The sequence below is a fragment of the Pholcus phalangioides genome, unplaced genomic scaffold, assembly GCF_987345545.1.
Source record: "Pholcus phalangioides strain wild (caught in Gottingen) unplaced genomic scaffold, Ppha-v1.0 ptg000020l_1, whole genome shotgun sequence".
Taxonomy (NCBI): Eukaryota; Metazoa; Arthropoda; class Arachnida; order Araneae; family Pholcidae; genus Pholcus; species Pholcus phalangioides.
In genome coordinates, this window is record NW_028301613.1 from 4586428 (window position 1) to 4601386 (window position 14959).

Sequence of the window (14959 nt, forward strand, 5' to 3'; positions counted from 1 at the left end):
GCAAACTCGAAAAGGGCCCGCTTCTAAGCAACGAAAATTAGTGACGATTTTATGTAACGGAAGTCGGTGACGTTTTTTGAGTGACGGAAATCAGTTACGTTTTTGGGTTTTCACACACACATTTAACTCTTGCATACATCGGGACCCATTCGACTAATCGGGACAAAGTTATGTGCATGTGCCGAGAGGCTCCCACATTCTACAGCAGGGCCCCCTGGAATAGATGGTGAGCCCTCCAAACCAGCTTTTTTCACGAGCCCCTCTGTGGTTAATTTATGGTGTGAAAATATCGAAAAGTGATAAGAAAAACGTTCCGGCCCCTGTCATCCCTGTCCTTGGGGAGGGGGGGGGGAGGTGATGCCGAGAGGTATGCATATGTATAATATACATATTACACCAGTGCTCCCAACACACAGGGTTGAGGTACCCGGGGGATTGCACGTATACCTTCATGGGGAAGTTAAAAATTTTCATTTCCAGGGACCCTTGATGGATCTCATTGTTTTCTTGCTGCTTTAACGTTGAAAAATTTGCGGCAGAGGAAGCCCAACATATATCCAGTCTGGGGGCCTCATAAAATTTGCGAATTCGGTCACGGGTAGTTGCGTGGGTGACCCTGGATTTTATTCGTTGGTAAAACGAATACAAATGAAAATTTTTCATGGCATTCGCAGCGGGGGATGACCGACAAGCTTCCAAGTCGGGACCCCATGTTTACAGGTTTCATTTTGGGGGGCCCTGGATGAATCTCATTCTTTTCTGTTGTAGAATTTGCAACAGCGGATGCCCGAGATAAATTTAGCCGGGATTCCCCACTAAAAATCTGCGTATTCTGTCCCCGCTACTGGATGTGGGGCCCTGGATTTTATTTTATTTGTTGTAAAATTTATAAAAATGAAAAATTTTATCCACAACAATTATGTCCACAACGGATAGGGGCTGTTATTGTATGACGTAAGAACGTTCTCTTATATTATTCTCCTGAGGGGAGGATAAGGTAGGGGGGGATGAGACATTGGTCCCTTATCGAAAATGATGAATGACTCCTACAACCAGGGATGATGTTAAATGTGATGAATAAGTGATGGTATAAGGTGAAAAAAGGTATGATCTACGATTGTATTAAATGTTGTTATTTACAAAGAAGAAAAAGTATTTACAATCCCTGTATGGGACGTCTAATCATCAAGAGAACGTTCTTAGGTCTGGGCAATGCTCTAAATTCGGCGGCACTGTACGCTGAAATCGCTCTGAGGTGGTCGAAGTCCGAGCTCTCTAACCTTCCAAAAAAGCGCTTTGCGAGGCTCTTGACGTATTCGGAGATCGTGAGGACTCTGATGTCAGATCGAATGTTGTGGTTTCGTACGAACCAAGGGGCCTTCGTGACCTTCCTGAGGTATTTGTTTTGTTGTCGCTCGATCTTTATGAGGTTGGATCTCTTACGGTACATCCAGACAGGCGATGCATACAGAAGTGATGGACGGATTATCATTTTGTATAAAATTAGTTCATTCTCCATGGAAAGAGCGGACCTCGTGCTGAAGAGGCGTCTAATTAGAGCTTCTGATTTCTTAGCTCTATTTATAACGTCTTTGCAGTGTGTAGCGAAGGACAATTTTTATCCAAAATCATTCCGAGGTATTTAGTAGAAGGAGGAAGTAGTTAGAAGGGGGTATGTCTATGTTGTTAATTGTTGCGTGGGAAGGATGTTCCGACGATAGACCCACATGAAAACTGATTTATTAGGATCAGAACAACGCGGCTTCTTTGGCACCACGATTCGACCTCAGATATGGTGCGCTGAAAATTATCAAGAGCTCGTTGAGGGTCGTTTTCAACTTGGATAATACAAGAATCGTCGGCAAATAGTGCAGTCATTCTCCTTTGGGCTCTGGGGAAGTCGTTCATGTGAAAATTATGTAATTGCGGCCCAAGTATATTATTGTGAACATAAGACAAAGATGATTAGAGTAAGTATCTTAAGGATCCGCCAAAGATCACAGCCCAGCAGGAGGGAACGGATTTATGAATTTAAATAACAAATTTAAACGACGGTTATAAAAAAAATTACAAACATTGACAATATCTCGGAAAATTTATCCTCTAGTTTGATAACAATAGTAAAATAACGCTTACCTTTTCTCTAAACGCTGTCTTCGGCGTCAACTATTTTAAAATCGCCGGCCTTCGCAGCTTGTAACTAACGCCGTGTCTTCCAAAATGGCCGTCTGTTGACGCTCACTGACAGGGAAGATGGAAACGTGTGGTGAGGGCCTGTACCGTTCTTGGTCGTTATAAATGGCAAGTGCGACGTTGTGATAGGCGAAAAATTTGGATTATTTAAAAAAGAAACTAATTATCGTGTAAGATATTCTCCTTCGAAACGAAATGCTGTAAAAATGAGAATAAAACTATTTTAGAGGAAAAAATGAAGGTATTTTGGCGTTTACCGAGTGAATGCATTTTTACTATACCGTTCGGTATCGGACACTTAGAAATTTCCGAAGAGGTAAAAACCTCCTTCGAAGCTCGGTATTCACTCGATGAACCGGCGTCGCATCGACGTCGATCCGACGCATGACGGTACCGTTGCGCTACTGGGGTCAATTTCACTGGGCGGTGGTCGGAATTCAGTTTGTAAAGTACCTCTGAAGTAATCTGATGATAAAATTCTCTGGTGATTGCAAAGTCCGGAACATCTGGTTTGTGATTTAGTACCTTTGGATAATGCGTGGGTATGTCTGAAATAATAACACTGATTGCATTTTTATCACAGTAAACTTTGAAGGCTGTATCTTGTCTGGTGTTTATTCTGGAACCCCAGAATTTATTTTTTTAGATTAAAGTCTCCCATGACAATACACGGGTTCTTTGTTTGGAAGATTTTTCTGATCGAATCATAGTCCATTTGGTTATCCGGCGGTTTGTAGATTGTTGCCAATCGTATGACCTTGTTGTTCCTTAAATGAAAGTCAATTACCAGATTTTCGACGTTACCCGATGAAGTTAAGTTGATTCTTTGAAAATTCAACGAATTTTTTTATAAAGATTACAATTCCACCTTTTCTGCCAGATAGTCTGTCCTCTCTTAGGCACGCGTGTAGTTTGCCACCTTTAATCTTTTATATGGCTTGAGAAATGTTTCAGATATACCAGCTATATCTATGTCTTCGTCTATTAGCAACTCTTTAAATTTTGCAAAATCTTTAACAAGTCCATCCGCATTCCAATGCAGAAGATTTAATGGTCCATTTGTTTGCTTGTTTATTGCAGGTTACCTACTATTGCAGTGTTAAAATGTCTTTTTTTTTCATTAGGTCAAAAGCTGATGCCAAAATATTCACTTTAGACCGCCGGTTACTGGAACAGTTCAATTCAGTTAAACAGTTCCATACAATCTTCCATTATTTCCTCCACAGGGATGTTAGAACGAAAGTTAATTATGTGATGTGCATCCATTGAGAAAGATAGATGGCGATAATCTACAATGTATTATTCAACTGGCGTATACGTGCTTATTATGCTAAAAAAAAAAAAAAAATCAGTCAATGCTTCAAACTTGGTTCATTATGAACGAAATAAGAATTTAATCTCAATTATAATTTTATATTCGAACCAAAGTTTTCGCTTACGTCAGACTGAAAATTTAAACGAAAATTCCCCAACTATATGTTTTTTTTATTTTTTTACAGGAAAATTTTGAAAAAAAAAGCTTTTATATTATCAGAAATTGGTTAAAACGGCCACATAGAGGATATTTTCTTTCGATATTTTAATTTTTGTACAAAAATATTCAAGAAGATTGATTTGTAATTTTCAATCGTCTGGGGGGGGGGTGGGAAGGAGGAGAAACGTTTTAACGTGTGTGCATACTCAGCTGGGGAAGCCTCGTGATACCGAGATTTGGTTTTATGACTTTCGAAAGCGATTGTGGAAATTGGGAGGCAGATACTTTGAGCTAGGGGAATCATCACTTGCTCGGGGGCTCATGAGGATGTTAACACGGTCTTGGGCAATACCTTCTAAAGCTCCTTGCTCTAGAAGGTGTTGTCTTGGGCATGGGTTCCCTATATATGCTCTTCCGTGAGACGGAGTGCACACTGGAAGATAAAAAACAACCCTGAAATTATTTGGATTTTAACCCAGGCTATATCGCAGTGCCTTCCTACATTCATCTGCGACCTTTTCTACCCATTCAATTGAATTCAGTCAGAACAAAATTTTATAAATACGATCGATCTCTGGGCCGAGCACGGATAAACACTAGGGAGGGGCTTCATTGCAACCCAATACCCGAATTATATAGGAAAAATTGGTCTATGTAAAATACGGAACGATCCAACGAAATAATCGATCCGCACGTACCCTGGTGAACTTCCTTCACGCATATCAGTCACAACCAAGATATGATTTCGGCCAACTAAGGATACAATCATCATCACTACTTGTTGAATATAACAGAAAGCCACTCAGAACGAGTTACCTCCCGTCGGATATTCCTTGGAATACCCGGCGCGATCATCAATGGCCAGAACCTGTGAAGGTTACGAGCCGGCTTCACGCTCAGGAGGCAACCCCTCACGTCATCATCGTGGTTTGGGTTGCGAGAGTTCGAAGACACGAACTCGTAAATCATACTATAGAAATGATCCTATGAAGTATGATCTTAACTGAATTGCAGTCGCAAAAATTATATATTACAAATTAACTTACTGACATATCAACAGTTTAATTAAAGTGTTTCTAACTTGTTTGGAAATAGTGTGAGCTGCGAAAATAAAATTTTGACGGAATTATCATTATTATTGTGTGAAAAGTCATATATTTTCGTATTTTTTTTTCACATCTAGAACCAAAGTTAATTATATGCCATGTATTCATATACAACGATAGATGGCGCCAATCTGTTGTTGTTCTGCCAGTTGTTTTATTGTAGTATTTCCAACTTTTTTGGGAATAGTGTGAGCTGTGCAAATAAAATTTTAACGGGATCATCATTATTATTGTGTGAAATGTCATATATGTTCGTATTTTTTTCCACATCCAGAACCAAAGTTAATTATGTGGCATGCAATATAGAACAATAGATGGCGCTAATCTACAATGTATCATTTAACTGGCCTGTTCCCTGGCCGGAAATAGAAGCAATGTGAAAAATTTCCTTTTTACCATTGGCGACTTTTTTTTGGCAATTTTTTTTCTACTGTTTGGAGATGGGTGCTTTTCTTTATGTGAAATTCCTTTTTTTTTCACACATAGTGATTATGTGAATTATATAGCAACCCCTCTCTCTGTGGAGAAATCGTAATAACCGCGTAGTCAGCCACTGTCTTATTAAGGCCGGTTTACACGCACCGTTTTTTCGTACGTTCTGGGGGGGACCAAACCGGTCTGAAAATCGTGTCATTTTTTTTATGTTGACCACCTGGCAAAGCCAATTTGGCATAGATTACATGTAAAGCCGAGTATACATGTGCGAGCAGAGTAGCTAATGTACATGCGAATTGTTGCAGTACGGTGTTATGAAAGACACTTTTAACAGTTCCATTTTTTTTACCGAATTCGAGCAAAGCAATGTCACTTTTTTTTTGGTAATTTTACATTTTTAAGTAGGAAAATGTATTGGAATTAACGTTTCTAATATTTTTAAGCATTTAGTACAACTTTTTTACTGTAAATAAAAAAATGTAAGTTGTCTTTTCTTCCTACATGAGCTCCTAACAGGGCCGGATTAATCAACATAAGCACGTGCCTAGAGCATCTGGACAGAAAAGGTACCACAAAAAATGATCAAATGTTACATGTTGAAGGCTAGAGAGTGTAACGTGCAGAGAAATGATATTGAAACCATATGGGTTGAACTTGAGAGCAAAAGACGTCATAAGCTTATTGTTGGGGTTTGTTACAATCCACCGAATAGGGATCAAAACTACATTGCCAAAATGCATGATGAAATTTCCTACATGTGTAAGCGAAAGAGGGTTCTCATACTAGGGGATTTCAATTACCCAGGTATTGATTGGGAGAACCTTTCATCTAGAGATCAGTATGAAAGAGACTTTCTTAAGTTGGTGCTCGAAAATTTTTTGTATCAGCATGTATCAGAAGCCACTAGGGGTACTGCTATTTTGGATTTAGTTCTTACTAGTTCTGAGGATCTAGTTGAACATGTTTCGGTGGGGGAAGAGTTTTCTTCCAGTGATCATCGTATCATCAGATTTCACTGTAACTTTTCCTCGGGTAAGGTTGATAACAAAAGACTGGTTCCTTGTTTTCGGAGAACTAACTTTGATGTTTTGAGAAGAAGGTTAGCGGAAGTTTTCAAAGACCGGTTGCAATCAGTAGGGGTGGTAAGTCAATGGGAAGAATTTAGTACGAAGCTGTCCTCTGTTTTGCACGACGTCATACCCTTTGTTCGAAAAAAGCGTGTTTGTACATCACACCCTCTATGGTTCACGGATAGCGTGCGGAACCTTTATCTTGAAAAGAAAAGAGCATTCAGAGCGTATAAAAGTGGACGTGGTGACCTATCATTGTTTACTGATAAAAGAAGACTGTTGAAGAAAGCGATAAGGGATAGTAAAAAGGAAGTTGAATCTAGGTTGGCAGATAACATTGGCTCTGACCCAAAATCATTTTTTCGATACGTCAATAATGGATGTAAGGGGACAGTTGGCCCCCTCTCGATAGGAGGCTCTAAGGTAGAGAGCAATGTAGGCATGTGTAGTGCTTTCAATGACTTTTTCGCGTCGGTTTTTAATGGAGATAATGATATTCGATATACGGGTGTTGCATGGGGTAATAAAACCCTCAACGATATTCAAGTAGAAGACGTGGAGGTCCTAAATCTTCTAAGAAATGTAGGTGCAAGCAAAGCACCAGGACCAGATGATATCTATCCCAGGGTTCTCAGGGAAGGTGCTAATGAATTGTTGGGGCCAGTCGCACAGATATTCAGGAGTAGTGTTGCTGAGGGTATCGTCCCGAGAGATTGGAAACTGGCTAACGTTGTTCCGATATTTAAGAAGGGTAGTAGAGAAGTGGTGTCTAATTATCGTCCAGTGAGTTTGACGAGCTCCCTCTCGAAAATTTCGGAAATTATCATCAAAAGGCAGTTTGTGAAGTGAATAGACGAGAATAATGTATTGTCGGATAATCAACATGGGTTCAGGAAGGGGAAGTCATGTGTAACTAACCTCCTTTGCTTCTATGATTACGTGACTAAGGCTTTGGGTAAGAGCAAAAATGTAGACGTTGTTTACCTTGATTTCCAGAAGGCATTCGATCGGGTCCAACATGGCAAACTCTTGAAGCGTTTACACGAGATTGGAATAGGGGGCAACTTGCTGAATCGGATAGAATCGTGGTTAAGAGATAGGTCGCAACGAGTTATGGTGAACGGGGAATTCTCTGGTTGGACAGACGTCACAAGTGGAGTTCCTCAGGGAAGTGTCCTTGGCCCCATACTTTTTTCACTTTTTATCGACAAACTCGATCAGGGTATCGATGGAATTACTAGCAAATTCGCAGATGATGTGAAGCTAATGGGGGTAATCGGGAATGAAAGCGATAGGGAGTTGCTCCAGACCAACTTAAACAAGATTGCGGCATGGGCAAATGAATGGGGCATGACGTTTAGCGTAGATAAGTGCATGGTCGCTCATTTTGGTTCGAACAACCCATGGTTATCTTACGTGTTGAATGGTGTCACTATCCCGGATGCAACTAGAGTCACCGATTTGGGAATTCTCATTGACGAGCGACTTAGGTTTTCTAAACATTGTTCAGCGGTTGTCAAAAAATCGAATAGAATGCTCGGTCTCATTTTCAAAAAGGTCTCTTCGCGTTCTCCTAAAGTCATTCTTCCGCTTTTTCGAGGCTTAGTTCGTCCTGGACTGGAGTATGCTGTAAGGTTTTGGAGACCATACCTACAGAGGGACATAGACTTGATTGAAGGGGTGCAGAGAAGAGCTACGCGTGTCCTTATTGGCACACAGGGCTTGAGTTATGAAGAGAGACTTCATTTTTTGAATATGTTTACATTGGATGAACGCAGGTGTCGAGGAGATATGATCGAAGTGTTCAAAATTTTCAATGGGATGGATAGGATGGACCATGAACTTTTAGTAAACCGCCAATCAACTGCTTTTACAAGGGGACACCAGTATCGATTGGTGAGGGACAATGCAAGGTTATGGTGTCGCAGGGAATTTTTCTCTAATAGGGTTGTTAATAAATGGAATAGCTTACCCCCGGAGGTAGTAAATTGTAACACAATTGACACGTTTAAAAAGAAATACGATAAACATGTTGGGGTAAATCGAGAAGCTATCCATTCTTAGAATAAGACAACCATAAGTATTCTTTATGGGCATTGTATAATATTTTATTATGTGTATATATTGTTTATAATTTGTGTTAATTGCATTTTTAATGGGGTTGCTGTATTTTTGAAACGTGACATCCATATTTTTATGGGCATCTTTTTATCAGCCACCTCGTTGGGCATTTTGCCTGTTGTGGCGTTGTATTTGTATTTGTATTCTATCTAAGTGTACAGTTTTTCCCCAGCATCAACCATCCAGTAGGAAATCTTAAAATTTTAAGAGCACTTGATTGTACAGTTGAATATTTTTATCGAAAGGTTGACTAAAGCCACAACTAAAGGAAGGCAAGGGGAGGGAGGGTCTGTTCCCCGAGTGATGGACCAGCAAAAGCTTCGCGTTTACTCTTTTTAAGTTAAAAATTACGGGGAGTCGGAGGAGGTGTGTAGGTACAGACCCTCCAAGCGACAGTCAATTTTCATTTCCAGTTGCGGCCCCGAGAGTGCCACAAAAGCAGAGAAACTAAGTTAATTTCGAACAAGAAATTGGATTAATGCTCAGTTTTTCGATTGAAGTTTTGCTCTATTACCATAGGCTAGAGCCGTCTCAACAGCATCATAGGGCATCCCTCTCCCAGGCAAAGTAAATTTTTCTGAAGCTTCCCCTGCCTATATACCACGCAATTTGCATACTCTCTCTCTACAAAATTTTAACCAGATCAAATTGTTATGAGGCCTTTCCGGCACTCGAGGCTCCCGAACCGTGGCATCACAGGCCCTGGAAAAAAAGAGAGATTATTCTGAATACTTAAACATATTGTTTAGTACAGGATTCCACTCATTTATCCACAACATCACTAGACCTCAATCGTATACATGTCTGAATCACATATTTATACGAAATTCATCCGATATATTACTAATACACATTCTTCCTTTTTTTCCTGATTTAACGTATCATTACTTATAATTTGAAAACTACGTTTCAGTATACCCACTTCAACTATCAGATCAAAGCAAACTAATCTAGTTTAAAAAAAAGTTGATTATTGCAAACTTCATAGTTTTCTTCAAAATTACAATTTTTTTATTCATTAATACGGACCTTTCTAATAATTTTGAAGAAATTTTACTTAAACTTGAAACAATATTACACAATCACACTACACATATTAACTGTGGAAATAATAGATGACAGCTAAATCCTTGGATCACTCATGAATTACAACACCAATTGTTAAGCAAAAATTGTACTACATATAAAACACAAAAATTTCCTTTCGATATCCCATTAAATATAGCCTAAGTTGTAAAATTGATCAAATCCAAAATAAAATCTGCCAAAATTCAATATTTTTCCACCCAATTTTCAAAATGTCACACTCCCACAAAACGTTGGAAATTCATATTGATGGTATAATTAATAAAACTTATGGTCATGATAAACTGTTTTCCTCCAATTCTGATCCTATTACACTGGCCCAAAACTTGAATTCCCTTTTTGTAAATATTTCCCCACTCAATATCAACATGAATGATGATTTTAAGCAATACATGATATCGAATTGATTGTCACTCAATATATCTTTTTTTTTCAACAACTGCAGATGAAATCTTGACAATTATATAAAAATTACCCACTTCTGGATCCACCGTAGAAACAGTCTACACCAAGATCTTGAAAATTCTTCCATACAATATTTTGAATACGCTCTCAGATTAAATAAATATATGTATGTCTAGTGGTGAATTTCCGAGGTCTCTAAAATCAACTATCAGAACCCCTACTTTTAAATCCGGGGATCCATGATTTCAATAATTTCTGGCCAATCTCAGTTTCACCTCTTATCTCAAAAGAATTTGAAACAATTATCAAAAATAGATTTTTTTTTTTCTTTCTTGTCACATTTCGATTTCTTCTCTAACAATCAGTTCGGATTCCTTCCTAATAAAAATGCAGAAAAATCGCTCTACTAAAATTTACTAAATTGTCGCTGAAAATATAGATAAATCCAAAAAAATCATTGCAATAATTCTTGATATGAGGAAAGCTTTTGATAGTGTGAATCATTATATATTACTAAATAAGTTGTCAAATTACGGATTATGCAACTTAAACATAAATGGCAATATAATAACTTTCGCCAATGACGCAGTATTACTTTACGACTTTAGCTACTATTACTTTAGCTGACGACCTCCAATCTCCTGAAGAAAAGACAACTTCCAGGGAAAATATTTAATTTACAGTAAGAAAGTTGTTCTAAATGAAAAGGAATCAAAAATGTTAATTTTATAGTAATATTTTCCTACTTAAAAATGAAAAATGAACAAAAATATGCAATGAAAAAATGTGACATTTTTTGGATCGAATTTGGGGGGGAAATGGAACTGTTAAGGGGTTAAAAGATTAATTCATCTCATAAGGCAGTACAAATTACTGCAACAATACGCGTATGCATTAGCTGCTCCGCTGGCCATAGGCGGAGATAGACTTGGAAGTCTGGGGGAGAGGGAGCACGGTCATTATTGCTGTGGGGGCCACGATGATGATGTTAATTCATATATGCATTAGATCAGTCGACTCCACCTTTGACGCTGGAGGGCAGTGACCCCCCCCCCCATCTCCGCCCATGCCGCTGTCTAATGAATACTACCTTTACATATTATGTGTGCCAAATTGATTTTGCCTGGCTGCCAACACGAGACAACTACGCGGTTATTACGAATTTCTCGACAGAGAAAGAGGTTGTTGTAATTCACGTAATCGGTAAATGTGTGAAAAAAAAAGGACTTTCATAAAAGAAAGCATCCATCTCCAACAGTGGGGATAAATTGCCAAAAAAAAGTCGCCAAAGAAAGAACAAAGATTTGTCTTTAAGCTGTCCAGCCCCATCTACATTTTTCCCATTGTTTCAATTTCAGTCGTTGGTTCATTCATGATTTTAAACTGATTTGTAACGAAAACATTGCTCCAAAGTAAATTTTTTAAAAAAAGCTGTTTTATTAATTATTCTGAGTATAATGAAGAGAGCGATAACTGCATTCAAGAATTCAATAACATTATTGAATGTGCTGTCATCTAGTGAGCAGAGCATGGTTATACATTCGGAGCTTGCATGAAACATAAACAGTAATTGACCAGAATTATCAGATCAATTGTTAACAGTAATTGAACAAAACAGAATTTAATTTATTTCGTCGTTTCCCAGCCCAATGAGGCTGCCTGACGACTTACAAATAGCCTTTCTGAGGCGTTGTGAAGAAGAAAGACAAGTTTATACATGTATGTGTAAAGCATGAGTGCCTTTATGTAGAGTAAACAAAAGTCCAGTCCAACGTCAAAGCCTAAGTACAAATGTAATATGCGCTCCAAAAGATTACAACGAGAGGGGAAAAATTAAAATATTCAATGTTTCAAAAACCGTTGACAGACAAAAACCGTATAACACATTCGACACATATAAGATATAGAGATAACACATACGAATACAAAAAGGAGTACAATATACCAGTGGCAGAGTGGGATATACAGTCAAACCTCGTTAGTGCGTCACCCGGTAAACACGTCACTCAGCTTACCGGGCCACTTTCTGGAAGTCACAATTGTCCTCTGGCAGGAATTGGATTACTCCGCTTACTAAGTCATATTTTTGCTCTCCCAAGAGTGATGCATTAACGAGGTTTGACTGTAATAGGATGGACTTATACAAACAATAAAAATAGAAAAAAAAAATTTTCTTATTACTTTTTTTTTTCTCTAAAAAATTTATAACAGAAATAATAATAGAATACATAATTTTCTTTATCGGTAGAGTGTGCAATGCCAAAGCTGCATTAAGAGTAACTTACCTTTCAAGAGATTAACGTTTCAAGCGGCTTTGTGCAATACCCTTTTTGGCCTATGGTATATATTGTTCTCCGTAATGGATCGTAATCTACTATCTCATCGAAATAGCTATATTCAGAGCTCTCTAGTTTGATCATAGTGGGTTGTAATAATTGAATTTGTGTGAATAAAAATTAGGAACTTTCAAATTTCAAGTGATTGACATATTTCAGTGAAATAACAAGGATCTTGAAAAGATCTCGCATAATGCGAAAGGGCATAATTTAAAAAAAAAAAACTCACATAATGTCAAAATAGCTCTTTTACCATGTAGCACAGACACTTAAAGACTGATCAGCAGGTTTAGAACCATTCATCTACATGTAATCCGCAAACAGGCTTTCTCGACCAGATGGCGACTGATTCTATCGGAGTGGAAAAATATTATTTAGCACTGCCCTCTGTTGTTATATTTTCTAACCTATTTTGTTATATTGTGTCACAATGATTCACAAGATTCTTGGTCTATGTGACACACCGTGGGTGGAAATCCTGCCACACTGGATATGTATATTCGATTTTAAATAATCTAGAATCAAATAATATTTTACAAAGAAATAAATCAAATCAAATATCGTATTCTAATATCAAATACTGTCAGTTGATTTTTGTAAAATAGACGTGTGTATGAGTAATATTTTCAAATCACCGTTAGCAAAGTTCAGTGGTACGGATGTATTGTTTTGCTTGCGCTCTATATATAGTTGTGCCTAAGTAATTGTGAAGTAAAATATCGTAGTATGCAACGTGATACCTTTTGAGAAACTAACGTAACAATGAGCTAAATCATTGTTTTCTCTTGCGTACTGTTAAATCACTCGAATGGACATAACGATCGTTCTGAGGGACAGAATTATATAACATTGCTGGGGGCAACCGCCCCGGGTGGGCACAAAGAACGCCGTTACAAAATTAACGAATTTTAAAGTTGTGGGGCCGTCAAAATAATGTTTGCCCGGGCAGCAAAAATCCTAGTTACGACCCTGCCTGCTGATACAAGAAATTATCGAGAACCAGTTGGAAATTTCTTGTAGGAAATATGGAATTACGGTGAATCGCGAAAAACTACTGGTCTTTTTTTTTAAGTATTTGTTTTGATTAGAGATACATATTTGAATATGTACTGAATTATATTATCCTATCATGCACAAAATTATGTCACGCAAAGACCGCATCTCCAAAAATGAATATCGAACTGTATTTAAAATGAAGTGAAGCAACCTTGTTGTGGAGTCATTGTAAAGGTTTTCTTTGTTTGGCTGTCCGCACATTTGCAAGCTGAATCCTCAGGTGGGCCTCTATATAGAAAACGTTTCAATTGGTGAATTGGGGGGGGGGGAACGAATGAGCATTTTTCATGGATAAGTTTCTACGAAGAAAGCGGAGCGGGGTGTCGAAGACGACAAAGCAGTGATAGCGTCCCGTTCCAAAAAATCGAAGAACTTCATGGATTTCGTGAGGAATAGTCACGTAAACAAGGCCCCTAACTTAAACAAAATTCTACTTTAAATGTTCGTCACAGCTGGGTAAATGCCCGACACGGTCAGGTGTTAATGGGAGCGTCACGGTGAGCTAGATATTGATTTGTGTGCTTTTTCATGCTTTGAAGTGGTTCTTTTCTAAAAGTGAAAATATCTACTCAATTAAGGATTCATAAACTTTTCCGACCCAAAATCAACAAGAGCAGCTTCGTGACCCATGGGACTATTCATTCTACGATTAGTGGAACCAGTGGTGCAATAAGTGCATTTATAACAGACTAAGTGGATTTGAACGCTTCATCTAGAAAGCACCTGCGAATCAAGTTTGGATCGTGACCCATAGTTCAAGATCCCTTTGGCTGCGAGTAGATTCGTACGATCCTTCTCAAAATCTCCAGCGAATTAAGTTTGGATCATGGCCCTTAGCTCAAAACCTCTTGAATGTAAGTAGGTTCGTATACAACCCTTCTCGGAAGCAACGAGATCTCATTAACCCATTACGGCGCACCACCCTTTAAAGTTGGAATTTCAACAAAAAGAGTTGTAGGCTGTCTACTTAGGTCTAAAGGAGTACGCAGGTACAATTTTGTAAAGTTTGCACTTACCGTTGTTTTGATTCTGTGGGGTGTTCCATAAGCTGGAACACTGCGCCACTAGAGGTCTGAAAAGTGCGTCTAAGTGAGCATCGAAGTGAACCGCGTAAATGAGTAGAAGCTTTTGCACTGTATTACACCTGTGTAGCAGATTTAGTATGACCCAGAGTGCACCACTTAATGGAACACCTTATTTTATTCAGTGATTCTTCGTATGTTTCCTCCATAAAAGAATTAAAAATAATATAGAATAAATAGTTGAGAGTACGGCCAACGATATAACGTAGAAATTTTTATTCAAGCAATTTTTTTGTATCGCAAAAAAAATACAAAATTCCTTGTAAATACGAGGATTTTAAATAATGCGTCGTCACAGCTAAAGATCACGGATTGCCTTGTGTGGTGGTGTCATCTGTGATCAAAGCCGCTTGTAAGTTACTCTTAATGCAGCTTTGTCTGTGATTGAAAAGGAAAGTTCAAAGTGAATGGTAAACCTTTTTTGGTCCATTTATAATTGAATTTAATGGTTTGAGAGGCTAGTCAAATTCGATGTTCCGTGCAGTGGAGGAGAAAGCAAGTTTCAAAAACAATCTACCCTGCACCCGCGATAACGCAAATGCTTAACAAGAGAAAGTACTGATCATTTCGTGAAAAGCCAAAGCCAAAGCCAAAG

General features: G+C 38.3%; 1 non-coding gene across 1 annotated transcript; it reads right to left on the bottom strand.

The window, feature by feature from the left end:
- Positions 1–4464: 4464 nt before the first annotated feature.
- On the bottom strand, positions 4465–4668 carry LOC149070797 (small nucleolar RNA U3). The gene has a single exon (XR_016195004.1). It is a non-coding gene; the product is annotated as a small nucleolar RNA U3 (small nucleolar RNA).
- Between the last annotated feature and the right edge of the window lie 10291 nt (positions 4669–14959).